This window comes from Parus major, chromosome 1 (genome assembly GCF_001522545.3).
Source record: "Parus major isolate Abel chromosome 1, Parus_major1.1, whole genome shotgun sequence".
In the NCBI taxonomy this organism is placed as follows: Eukaryota; Metazoa; Chordata; class Aves; order Passeriformes; family Paridae; genus Parus; species Parus major.
In genome coordinates this window covers 112,657,766-112,671,611 of record NC_031768.1, presented here as the reverse complement: position 1 = coordinate 112,671,611, position 13,846 = coordinate 112,657,766, and the positions used below count along the sequence as shown (strand labels likewise).

General features: G+C 42.6%; 1 protein-coding gene across 2 annotated transcripts in view; it reads left to right on the top strand.

Moving 5' to 3' along the window:
* The window catches only part of FCHSD2 (FCH and double SH3 domains 2), a 119,251-nt gene that overhangs the window by 72,327 nt on the left and 33,078 nt on the right, over positions 1–13,846 (top strand). The window lies entirely within an intron of this gene.

Genomic DNA, 13,846 nt, shown 5'->3' with positions numbered 1-13,846 from the left:
TCCCAGCAGCCACATAAATTAATAGGTCATTAATAGTTGTGGTCTCCTGTTTGGTGCTTTTCTTAAATGCTCATCTCTCACATTCCCAGCTGATACCTGAGAAGTGCCTTAGAGAGCTTTAGGTGCTCACAGTCCACAGAATAACTCCAGTTGGGAGCACTTGGATTCCAGCTGACTGTGAGTTAATGCTTGCAGGGAAGTGAAAAGGGGATTTGCACTGGAAATGCAACTTTTGATGTTAATTTTGGTAAAACCACAAGCAAGCGAGGTTTACTGGCCTTAACAGTAAATTGTATTTGCACCAGGAACTGTGTTGTATCATAGAATGGAATAGACCCCCATTGTATCATAGAATGGAGTGGTTTGGGTTGGAAGGGACCTTAAAATTCCTCCAGTCCCATCCCTGCCGTGGCAGGGACACTTTCCACTACCTGAGGTTGCTCCAAGCCCCATCCAGCCTGGCCTTGGGCACTCCCAGGGATCCAGGGGCAGCCACAGCTGCTCTGGGCACCCTGTGCCAGGGCCTGCCCACCCTGCCAGGGAGGAATTCCTTCCCAATATCCCATCTAACTCTGCCCTCTGCCCCCCAGTTCTTACATTTCCAATTATATTTTTAATTTTTCATAGATCAAATACGTATTTTCCATTTCAAATCCGTCCCTCACCCCCTGAGAAATCACGTTACTCATCATGTAGACTTTTGATGCAACCTTGAGACACAGGGGTGGGTCTGAGTCACAACTCTTTCTGCTGAGAAGATGTGAAAGTGTGATGGTCACATTGGCCTGGTGGCTGTCAGTTTGTTCCACCTCGTGTTCCAGTCACAAGTGAATCCCTTGGTAAAGCATTTGACCCAAAGAAGCCCATTTATTTCAGATATCCAGGTGTTTATTCCTCCATGGCTGGGCAGTGTAAAAGCAGCATGACAAAGTCTACTACGGAACTCAGGGCAACTTAATTATCTTAAAACAATGACTGTTTTTTCATGGTGAAATAAATTATTTCTTGATAATGTGATCAACTTTTCAATGAGATTTCCTTTGGTGTTTTCACAGAAATATAAGAGTTGATTGTAAAAGCGCAGTGTGATTTTACAGATGCTTATGAAAGAAAAGTATTCCCTGTGTGCTGTCCCTCCATGCCTTGTCCCCAGTCCCTCTCCAGCTCTCCTGGAGCCCCTTCAGGCCCTGCAAGGGGCTCTGAGCTCTCCCTGGAGCCTTCTCCTCTCCAGGTGAGCACCCCCAGCTCTCCCAGCCTGGCTCCAGAGCAGAGGGGCTCCAGCCCTGGAGCAGCTCTGGGGCCTCCTCTGGACTCTGTGCAGCAGCTCCAGCTCCTTGTGCTGCTGGCCCCAGGGCTGGGGCAGCTCTGCAGGTGGGGTCACACCTCAGCTCAGGGGCAGAGAGGGAGAATGATCAAGGATGAAATCAGGGATTTAAGCTGAGTGTAAAACAAAGAAAATGACTGGAAAGCCAAAATAATAATAATAATTTTAAAAAAATACTCAAAACCCCTGCTAGAAAGAGGACATCAGGAAGGAAGTGTAAGGATTAGGATTGGGAAGGAGTTACTTGGGAGAAATCTGGTTAAGGAAGATAGCAGAAAACCGAAAACTTTTCATTTTTTTCATTTCAGGATTTTATGTAGAAACCTTTGGGATATGAGTGGAGGTTTGAGATATTTTGGTCAGCTGTCACAAACCCTCTCATTCTGAGCAGGAAATGAAACTGCCATCTTGTTTCAAAGGCACACTAACACTATGAGAGCAGTTCCCAAAATACTTCTCTGTGCCAGCCTTGGAGCTGCTCAGGGGAAGGGCCCAGCTCAGGATGCACCTGGTCTGCTCTGTTTGGGAGGCAGGTGGGGCCACCACGCTTTAACCAGAAACACACGGCATTCCTGGCCTAGGATTCCTGGGGAAAAGCGTCCCAAACAGATCCTTCACAGCGTTTTGTGTGCTTGAAGGCTTGGTTTTTAGCAACTGCTGATTCACTGGAAGAATTGAGCAAGCAGGGAAAAGTTACTCTTTTCCTCAGGTTTTTTTTATTGCTGTTACTCATAACCATCCAATGTATCAGTGAGTTACCTGGAATGGACGTGTTTCCATTGAAACTGGGGGAAACACCCCCCAGATATTCTTAAAATTGAATGTGCGTGCACAAGTTTTATCCTGTTAAATGAGGTACTAAATTGTGAAAGTTAGTGAAAATGTGGAGAGCTCAGAGCCCTCTCCAGTGCCTAAGGGGGTGCCAAGAGAGCTGGAGTGGGACTGGGGATAAGGAATGGAAGGACAGGACACAGGGAATGGCTCCCACTGCCAGAGGGCAGGGATAGATGGGATATTGGGCAGGAATTGTTCCCTGTGAGGGTGGGCAGGCCCTGGCACAGGGTGCCCAGAGCAGCTGTGGCTGCCCCTGGATCCCTGGCAGTGCCCAAGGCCAGGCTGGACAGGGCTTGGAGCAGCCTGGGACAGTGGAAGGAGTCCCTGCCCATGGCAGGGGTGGAATGAGAAGATTTTAAGGTCTCTTCCCACCAAACCATGCAGTGATTCTGTGACTCACCTTCTGTCATCAGCGTCAGGACAAAACATTTCTGAGTGACTTCATTAATGAAAGCAGTGGAAGAATTATAACAAGGAGATGAGGCCCAAAATAGCAGCACAAGGCCAGTAAGTGTGAGATAGAAAATATCACACTGAATTTGAAGTTTAATTAAATCCTAGAGAACATTATGGGGAAAATGGTTTCTAATCTACAACTGTCTTGCTGAGAGGGAGGCAAACCAGGGAAGAGTTTTCACAGACGTTTGAGGGTTTCTTAGGGCCCAGCTGTCAAATTTTGAGGGGTTCTTTATTCTTTCAGAGCTTATTCTTCTTTTCAGAGCTTCCAAAGCTCTGCTCTGTTTGAAGACAGTGCAGGTGTTTGGGGATGGCTGGAGTTGAGGAGCTGCTCATTCCCTGTGTGGACAAGGGCTGCTTGAGCTCTGGTTTTTGCACAGTCTTCAAAAAACTTCCTTGCCTTGGAATCCCTTCCTGCAGCTGAAAATTGCTATTTAGTTTTTACAAATTGCTAAGGAGATAATGGATTGTAAAGCTGGCCCAGAAGCTCAGTCATGGGAAGAGGAGTAGGAGTGGGAATGCTCCAGTGTGATTTGTCTACTTACCTGCAGGTTTGATCCCCAAAATTAAAATTCCCATCTGTTCAAGTTGTCATCTCTGCTTAAAAAGCTTTGCTGCCAGGCCTTGGTGTGGAGGGAAGCAAATATTCCCTACCAGTAGCTTCCTTAGATCCCTAATTCCTGATGACTGACTTGTGGAATGGTGTCATCCAGCTGAATGAGGTTATTATTTTATAATGTTTTACAAATTATCAAAGCCCTAAGGTAATTGCTTGTAGGATTGGAATGCTAATTAAAGGAATTAATCTCTCTCTGGTATTCCCAGCGTTGCTCATGGATAATGGGAAGAACCTTTTGCATGCACTGGTTATCCCAGCTCACTTTCCTCTTGGCACCAATATTGTCCAGGGCATCCAGCAGCACCTTTCCATGTTTACCTTTTTAAAAATCCTCATGGATTTTTTAAACTTTGGGAGAGTTTTAGTGCTCAGGTTCAGGGCTTTTCATCTCACATAAAAGTCAAGGGGAACTGAAAGTGATTCAAAATGGGGGGAAAAAATGTTAGGAGGAATCATGACAATATTCTGGGATTTGGGTGCCTGAATTTTCTTGGATAAGCTTCTTTTGACTGGAGTGTCAAACCAGGTACATGGAGATAATTAAAAACTAGGTTTCCAGTTCAAGCTGAAGAGTATTAGAAATCAAAATTTTAAACCAATGCTATTAAAACTGTTCAGTGTTTACTATACTAGATGTAAATATATTGTATATAATAATTCAGCAGATGAGAATTCAGTTTAATACAATACAAATTCCAGAAGTGCAGAATTCCAATAAAAAAGTGCATAAAAAGAAGATGGCAAATCTGAGAAATACCTTTTTTTTTCCTGCATAAAATGTTCACAGATGTTTGTGGCTCTGTGTATACCCAAGTAATTCAACATTTTTAATAGCTGATCCACTTCTGTCAGGCTTTGCTCTTCTCATTGGGCAGTTCATCCAATTGGATTCAGTCTCAGTTCATTCAGCTGGATTATTGTAGTTTATTTTTATGATATTCAGATGTGACTTCAGTTCCAGATCCCTGGATTCTGTGTCTCAGCATTCCCACTGAGCACAGACCCTTCTTTCTGGCTGGGTCTGGGAGCCCCATTTCTAATTTAAAAGGGGATATTGGAGCATTCATTGAATTAACTTTGCTGAAAGGCTCAATTTATTTCATGGCAAAGACTGAGCACTAAAGACAGCCTTGTATCAATGAAATCCCAGCCCTGCCAGATCCTTGGGATGTCTCTTCCTGTGTGATTTCAGCCTCTTGCTCTGCTCTGCCCACACAGTGTCAGGAGGGCCTCTGAGCAGTGGCACTGTGAAATTAAGGAGTTTTTTAAAAGGTTTGAGTATTAATCCTACAGGGCTGAAATGAGTTTGAAAAGGAGCTTAACTTTAATGCAGTTACGTTAAACAAATACTGCCAGGAGACCAAAGTATATTTAGGCATTCCCAATCAGGCCACACTTCAGAAGTGATTTAATTAAAAGATTTAACAGCACTAGATCCCATTTTTGTTCATTTTTCTGTTGATTTTTGCTACCCATCACCGTCCTATCAAGCAGTAGAAGGTCAGAAAATCCTCTGAGCTTCTGGAGAACATGGCATGACTGGTGACTCCATCAAAGGAATACTGCTTGTAAAACTGCTTGGAATGGGGATTTGTGCCAGCCTTTGGGATGGGGGTGGGGGCAATCTGTTTGTGAAAGGGAAAAACCTTTCACAATATTTTTAATTGCGGACTTCAGGCTCAAATTATCTTTGTCCTCACCCACTGGCGCTTACAAGCAGTGCAGGCATAAATTGTTAGTGTGATTCCCTTGGAGATAATTGAGAATGGACTCCTGAAAGTAATAAAGCATAATTGGCACACAGAATTCCCAAGTGGGGTTTGGGAACCCCGGATTAATCTTCTTGCTGCACTGCAGCTGCCATACCTTTGGCATTACCCCCACCATGTGTTTTCCTTTATTGTGGGAGATAATTGCTGCCATTGTTCTGTGATTCCATAATTATGGCAAATAATCACAGTGCTGTGACTCTGGGCCATTTTCCTTACAAAAACACAGAAATTCCTAGAAATAGTTGCATTGGATTTGGTCTTTGCATTTTAGGGTGACTGGCAGAGTAATCCTTTTGTAGGGTGCTTGTTCAGGAATGTGAGGTTCCCTGTGTCAGATACACTGCCCTTCTCATACTGCTTAATTGTTTCATGTATCAGCATAACATTTAATTGAGTTTGTAATTTGAGTTGGAAAATACCTGAATATTCTGGGTATGCCAACCAGACCATTGGTGTTGTGGGTGAGACAGAGCAATGTTACATTTGCAGGATCACACCAAGCTGCAGGTTCTATCTCCTTGGCATGATAAGAATCTGAAATGTTTGGGAATATATTAAATTATAGAAATTTTCAATACATTTCCATCCCTGAACCTACTCTGTGAGCAGCTTTTGGATAGCCTGCTCACTGAATACAGGTGACTTTAAGCCCACGTAGAGAAAACAAACAGATGGAAGTGATAAATCCAAGGAGCAGTTGGGAGCCTGTGCTGGGGCAGAAAAGGTTTTGTTGGAAGAGATTTATCTGAAGAAGTAAATGAAAATGATAATACAGAGATTGAATCAACTGAATTAAAACTTAAAGCCAGCAAAATAGGTGGTTAAAAAACTGCAAGGGTGCAAAAGAGTAAACAAAAGCTCCTGTGGAACATTTATGCTCAGTATCTGATCTTTCTTTCTTTTTACTTCTTTTTAATGCATTTCATCTGCCAGGGGAGTATTTTAAAGAAAATCTTGTTTCTTTAATTTTTTTAAAGAACATATTAAGAAAATAATTTTAGGAAAATATTTTAAGGAAAAATATTTCTTAAGAAACATTAGGACTTGTTGTAAAATGCATTTCCATGTGCACATCTGTGTCAGTTTAAGGTTTCTCTCCCTTAGCTTGTGTTGTTGTAATATAGAAAAGATTTGGATTTATCCAAGCTCATGTCTGAGTCAGGGATGGTTCACCTGGACCATGAGAATTCATATGGAGACTTGCTGGTAAATCTGGATGGAATTCTGCAAGGGAGAATTCCCAGAGCTTTCTTGGAGGTGATTCTCTGTGTGAGATTTGGTTTTGTAGGAGGCAAAAATAATCAGGCCTGTTCTCAAGCAGAGTGCATTTCTTTAACTTACCTTCCAAACCATGTGAAAATATCAACACATTTATTGAGGTGAGCAGCAAAATAATTTATTTTTGAGTAAGAAGGACTAAAAAAATCTAAACAGAGCACACCCCCCCACACTGCAGTTCCTCAGAGATTTTGTGATGATGATGATGATCTTGTGGTCAGCAGAAGAATCCTTGACGAGCAGAAATGCTGTCAAAGTGCTGAAGGATTTAAATGCACATTTTTCCACGTGAAGGAAGCCAATTATTAGTGGCATGAGCAGTGTAGAGCACTCTGTACTCTCCAGATGCAAAGATGTCACGATGGTGACAGCTCTGCCACAAAGTCATCTTCCAAATGTTGGATTTGAGCCAGAACATTTTTTCCCCCCAAGAATGAGGAAGTACAAAAGCAAAAATGCAGTTTATTAAAAATTCATCCTGTCAAAAGTGGAATCCCCCTGGGATTTATTCCAGAGCTGGGCAGGAAAAAGCAAACTAGATCCAAGAAGTCTTGGGAGATACTTTGGGGGAATGTATTTCTAGATATTCCTAGAATCTGTTTTTATCTTCCAGGGTTTTTTAAGCCTTCAGTGGCTTTGAAGATCTGGTTTTCTTTGCTCATGGCAGTCTCACATTAGGGTGTTCTCACTGATTTCAGTGGGATTGTCCTTTAACCTGGGAGTGTTAATTTAGTGCTGTCTGCACCAGGTAACTCACTGCTGTCAGCCTTGTGGCAATTACAAAGGAATTATAAAGGGCATTTCCTTCCATGCCTGTGTTCACCTACAGACCCTCATCATAAAGTGTGACAGTTACAGGGCACTGCCATGAGATAGTGGAGGCAAATCTTGTTATTATCATTAATTTTGCTTATTCTTGTTTTAAAGGGATGTTTTTCCTGCACTGGGGGAGGGTGATAAGCATCTGTTGGTGGCTGTTCCATATTTCTCTGTGCTCAGAGGAGGCTGCAGCCCCTCAACAACAAAGGTTTTGTCAGTAAAAACAATGACCCTGGCGAAATTGTAAAGGAACGAAATGATGTGCAGAACAATCATCAAGTGACTAATGAGAGCAAACAAAGAACTTGCAAACAAGCCCCAAACTCCTGACAGCAGAAAACACAAAGCTCTGGGGTAAGGGAAAGTGCAGAGTGTGTTCATGGGCACCCAGCTGAAAGGAACTTGGGGCTCTCGTGGTCCTCCAGTGTCCATTGTTGCTGTGTTTGCTGTGGTGAGAGCTCCTCCAGGGTGTGGGAGAAGAGCAAACTCCGAGCTTCATCCAACCTTGTCCATTTAAAGAGGCACTTTCTACTCCTGCCACTATCTTCTCTTCCTACCTCTTGGTCTGCTGGTTTTGATCCCAGTTTTTCATGTGGCTCTGCTCTTCAATAGGGTGGGCACGTCCCTGGAATATTTTGTGCTTGCTTTGTTGAGAGCTGCTTTGGGCAAATGCACTCCTGAATAGCACGTGCTCATGCAGGATGTGGGTTTATGGAAAACAAAAAGAAACAGGAAAAATTTATTAGCCTGACAACAACAGGATAGTGAGACAGTTACAAAAATTCCTTAAATTACTTTCTCTGGAAGTTCAAGAAGGAGCAGAAGCCAGAGAGGATCTTTTTGTAGGGACTCTTAAAGCCTTCTTCACTCAGAGCTGTTGGCATCCTGTGGGCCTGCTGTGACAGGTCCATGTCCTTGCAGTGCTGAGGGATCTGGATCTGGATGCAGTGCTCCAGGTGGGAGGGTCTCACTGGATTTCAGACATTCCCACACAGAGATAGGTAGGGAAACTTCAAGAGTGAGTTGGATCTGGACCTCACTAAAGCAGACTTATCAACTCAGCCTTTGGATGTGTAAGATTTTCCTGAGATACAGATCATTTTACAGCCTCAGGTTAGCCCTGCATTGCTTTGGATGCTGTGGCTGTTCTGAAATCCTGATTTTACAGAGTTAAAACATAGGTGCTCCTCTCTCCCTGCAGAGAGGAAATCCAGCACTCACTTCTCGATCCAGGGAAGGGAGTTGGAGTTTGCCCTCAGCTTTTCTCAGCAGCTTTCTCTACTTGCACAAGTTAGCAGAAAAGCAGGATTTTCCCCAAGAGGGAGCCTGCAGTGGGCAGGCTGGGCAGCAGCTTCCTGTCATTTGAAGTCAGGCTTCAGCCCTCGAATCCGTGATGGGCGCGGACAGGGCGCAGTTGTTCTGCAGGATCTCGGGGAACCAGAGATTGCTCCAGGCAGGTTGTTCAGGGACACTGCTGGGGCTTTGATCTGGGGCTTGTTGGGAATTCAGATGGGAATTCAGAATTCCAGCCTGATGTCGTGTTTTGTTGACAAACACAGCCCTGATTGACTTTTACACTGGGGAGTCTTGATGGAGAGGAAGGGATTTCAGCAGTGACAAATGCTGCAGGGATGGAAGAGTTTAAAAAGAAAAATAAGCAGCTTTTCTTCTGTATTAGGAGAAACTGATGCCAGGAATCAGCATTTTTAGAGGAAAAGGACTGGAATGGAGCTGTTTCCCAGAAAGGATGGGTTTTCCAGACCTTCCTTCCTTCCTCTCCTCACGTCCTTGGGAAGTGCTGTTCCATTTCACGGCTCTGAATAGTGCTGAGTGTGGCAAATCCAGCTGATCCGGGCTCTTGACTTTGTTCTGAGTTTTAGATGAGTTTTTAAAATACTTTATCCTTCACTGTCAGATGAAAGGAGAATTGTTGCTCTGTTTGGACTAAAACACAGAGACTTCTCACCCTAGAAAGATGGAAGTTGATGCTTTAATTCTAAGAACACCTGTTGCTAAATTATTATTGTCTGTACCCCAGCCTTTCCTTCTAATATTCATCTTTTCTGATATATCAAAATAAAAACTCTCGGTGGAGTCTCATTTACCAAAATCATTCAACTGAAAATTCCCAGACTGTGCCATCCATGAGATCACTCTGTTTATTTAATGCATTGGAGACAGGAGTTTCAGGCACAAACACTCAAAAAGCTTCACTCAGCATGTTTGTTCTGCAATTCAGATTGATAGGTTTTTAATTTTAAGTAAGGAAAAGTTTTGAGTAATATTACAGAAAATAAAGGCTGAAAACTCAAGTCCCTGTTCATAATGGATTCCAAGTGGTTTTCAGAGCAAAGCAGATCAGGGATAGATAAAAGAGATAAAAACAGGGGGTTTCATGCAAATGGCAGGAGGGTGGTAAAAGACTTTAATTTCATTTTTAATATAAATACATTCACATATAAAATTACTTTAATATAAATACAAAATAGAGAGTGGAATCTATGGTACAGATCTCCCTTTTGATCTGGGGGCTTGACTCCTGAGCAGGAAAAGAAATCACATTACCAGGATGAAATCCCACTGACTCCACAGAAAAGTTACCACTCCACCAACACAATGATTTTTGTTCTGTTCATTTCTTTCCCTTATCTTTCTGTTTTCAGGCTGCAGCCCAGGCAGGGGAGGGTCAGCTCTGATTTTGTGCTGTTCCCTCCACCCATGTGAGGAAATTCCTTGCCTTCCACATCAGTTGTATTGTTTCCTGCCGAGCGGTGGCAGCTTAGGGAGTGTTTGCCAAGGGTTCCAGTGGCAAAACTAACCCTCAGAAACTGTTGGGTTGCATCAGCTCAGGGAAGGATGGATGTTTTGAAATGAAAACTGAATCTCACAGAGCCATAGGATGGTTTGGGTTGGAAGGGATCTTAAAGATCATCCCGTTCCACCCCCAGTTCGAGGATCATGGCTCTTATCACAGGCGTGGGGTTAGGGAGTTTAAAATGCATAAAAATATAAATGTCTGTTTTGAAATACCAAATTATTTCTAGGCAGTGATGATTCAGATGAGAGTACTGTGAATTAGTCACTGAAACCCACATGGGTTTACAAGTGTATCTTTAATTGTGGGTTTTAACCTAGCACTTGTTTTGGTACCCGGTGGTTAAATGAGAGGTTTACTTTGAACACCTGAGTTTAAACTGTAAAATTATTATCCAGAGCTTCAGCACAGCTTTTAGGAGTTTCTGTGCAAGACAACCATGAACAGAATGCGAGGAATATTTCAGAAATAAATGGCATAACAGGGAAAACTCACCTTGGTGGCTTCACACCAAGGTCTGCGTTGTGTGTGTGGCAGATAGTTTCCATTTTTAATTTGTTTGCTTTTAAAATAAAAAATACAGAGTAGTTCAGCTTGTTCTCTGTCATCTCCAAGATACAGAAATAGTAATTTTTAAGTGGAGTGTGGCTGAGACCTGTAAATGTTTTAGTGAAGAGACTTGAAGTCAGTCACATAAATGAAGATGAAAATTCTACACAAGGTCTGTTCTACATCATATGTTATTTTAAGTGAGTAACAACCTCCCAAAGGCAACCAAATGTCCTAATAATAGATAAAATACTTTCATTTATTATTTTTTAAGGGAATTTTCATAGAATGTAGAATGATTAAAGCTAAATTCTCGAAATGTTTAGTACCATCTCTTGAAACAAAAAAAAAAACCTCCTGAAAATGATGATCCAAAGTTTTGGGCTGAAGTTTTGTTTCTGGGAGAAACCCTCAAAGTTATACACAAAACATATTGAATGTTGAAGACAATGTTCTTGTCCCATCCCCTCCATATGTAATTTTATTTAATATATAGGATTTCTTCTAAAAATAGGCTTTAATTTGGCTGTGTGTCCACTTTGTTTATTAACAGCTTCAACTCTTCTCAGCCCTAATTCCAGCCTTTAGCTTCTCTAGCTTGGACACAGGGGGAAGTAGTTTTACACCTTTAGTATGGCAACTCTGCTGTAAAGAAATGATTCCTGAAAAAACAGTGACTTTTTTCTATCCTTGGAAATTGTAATTTTGTGCTACTTAACTTTGTATTATCTTGGGTTTGATGCCAGATTTGTTTTTTTTAAAAAAAAACCCTTGATTTCCTTTTGAAGTTGACAAAAAGACAGGTTTTTCAGTGGGATTGTAATACAGTAAGTGATTTAGTGCTCTCTGGAGAGCCAGAAAGAGAACAAAAGCCATTGTAGAGGAATAATGGGTGTTGGGTTTTTTGATTTTCTTTTTTTTTTTCCAGTTTCCCCTTCAAGTTTTGTGATGAGAAATTTTGAAAAGACTTTTCCTTTCAAAAGCTGTGATGTTCAGTGGTTTGGGTCAGAGCGTTTGTAAGTGAATGAGATTCAGCTGATAAAACCCCACGTGAATGTTAATTTATATCCTACAGTTCAGCAAGTCAAGTCTTTTGTTTTAATATGAACACATCCAGCTCCATGTAATAATTACCATTTTATAGAAAGGATAAATCCATTATTATTACAAGTCTGGAACCAACCAGCTCTCTGATCATCCTGTGGCTGATGGGATGTCACCTTTTCTGTGCCACGAGGAGCTTTTCAGCCTGTGTTGGAGCTGCTTTCTCAGCCCTGCCTGTGTGTGATACTGCAGTGACTTTCAGAACTTCAGTTCTGGCAGCTCTCATCGGTATTTAAGAACTTCATCATATTGAAACTGCTTTTAATTAATGAAAGGAGCCAGGCTGTAATGCAGCTCTCACATGCTGACAGACCTGTGTGCTCCCTAATGTTTTGCCACACTTTGCTCTGATGTTCTTTCTTAAATATCTTCATTTTTTATATCACACTGGGGGGGTTTCTGGCATCTCAGCAGACCTGTGGTCATTGAAGGAGGAGGGGGAAAATAATGAAGTTAATATTTCTCCCTCTTTTTTATTTTTAATATTCCTTGAACTGCAGACTGCAGCTGGACATGAATTAATCCCCAGTGCTGCGTGGATGATAATTGGAGGGAATAAACACGTGTGGGGCTGGGCTGTGTGTGCCTGACATGTCTGTCTCAGCTAATTGTGGGGGCACTATTTACGGTCAGTGAAGAGGAATAGGCCCTTGGCATCCTGCCTTTCAGCTGACCTATTTTAGCTATCTGTCTTGGAGAGGGATCAATCACAACACACAAGCTTCTCTCCACTGGCTCTGCAAAGCACCCAGAGTGTCAAAACCCAACGCAGATCTCAGCATTTAAGACTTAAATGTAATAACACGGACCCTTCGTGTGGGGTTTGAGATAAAAACAACATTTGGGTTTGGTATGGAGCTGTGAAATACTCATTTATGGCATCGTGGGATGAAAAGAATCACAGCCACTTTGCAAACTGAGCACTTGGAGTTGCTTTGCCAAATTGAAATGATTTATTTACATTTCTTAGCGGAGTTGCACTCCAGCCCTGGTGTTTGAGCTGGAAAGCTTTAGGAACAGATAAAAGTCGGCAGTTCTGTTCTGGGGGAGTTTCAGGCTTCCCCAGAAACTTCTTCTTGGAGAGCACAGGCAGCCCTGGCAATTTATCCATCATTTGTATTCTCTGTGAGCACAGGGCTGAGCTGCTGATGGGGCTGCCTGTTGCTGCACTGGATGTGCCAGGGGCTGCCCTTGGAATGGGATGGTGGCTCTGGCACTGTGTGACACCCAGGGCTCGTCCCTGCAGGGCTAAAAGCACAGGGAATGTTCAAATCCTGGTGTTGGCCTGGGACTGAGCCTCCTCAAGCAGCTCAGGGTGAATCCCAGCAAAGGGGGGATCCCCACACAGGCAAGAACTGGACCTGTGTCTGTGTATGGCTGCCTGGTTTCTGTGGATTTGCTGCTGGGAATTCCCTGTGTTTTCCTCAGCTGAACATCCTGGCTCTAAGCTCGTATTACATAACTCTTTAAATAAGAATTTTTCAAAATTCTATTGAACAGAGTGCTTGGTGGAGCTGACTCCACTTGCAGGAGCCTGGAGCAGTTATCCTATAGCTCTTTTACTGGGAAGTCTTTCCTGGGGCAGGGCCTCCAGGAGGAAGACTTGGAAGGAATTTGCTGCTGGTTTGGCTTAATGGTTTCCTGATGGCCATAGAGCTCTTAAGTTCGAGGCAGGTTTGATATGTTGGTATGATGAAGTTTGATATGTTGATATGATATGTTAGATATGTTTGATATGATGAAGGAAACAATCTGCCTCTGCTAAAAATTCCTTTACACTTGGTAGGTGGAGGATGAAGAAAATTGTGTAGTGTGAAGTGGATTTGGGATATCAGAGTTTGGCCATGAGAATTCCAGTCACACTATTTAATTATCTCCTCAAAGCATCCCTCACTGAAGGTGGCTGTGTGCTGCAGGGAAAACTGCAGGAGGAAGATGTCTTCTGTTCTTCCTGAGTTCTGAGGGATTTCATAAAACCATGGAATGGTTTGGGATGGAAGGGACCTAAAAGTTCATCCCATTCCACCCCTGGAATGGGCAGGGACACCTTCCACTATCCCAGCTTGCTCCAAACCCTGTCCAGCCTGGATTTGGACACTTCCAGGATTTATGTCTGATTTATTGTGTGTGTTCACCTCACCTTAAATGTTGGGCTTGGTTTTTCAGGGGCAGAAACTATTCCTTAAGTTTTGCACAATTTTTTTCCACCCTCAAATTTTCAAAATTATTTGAATAATCAAATACAATTTTCTACAGAAACACATCCTTGAGTTTGT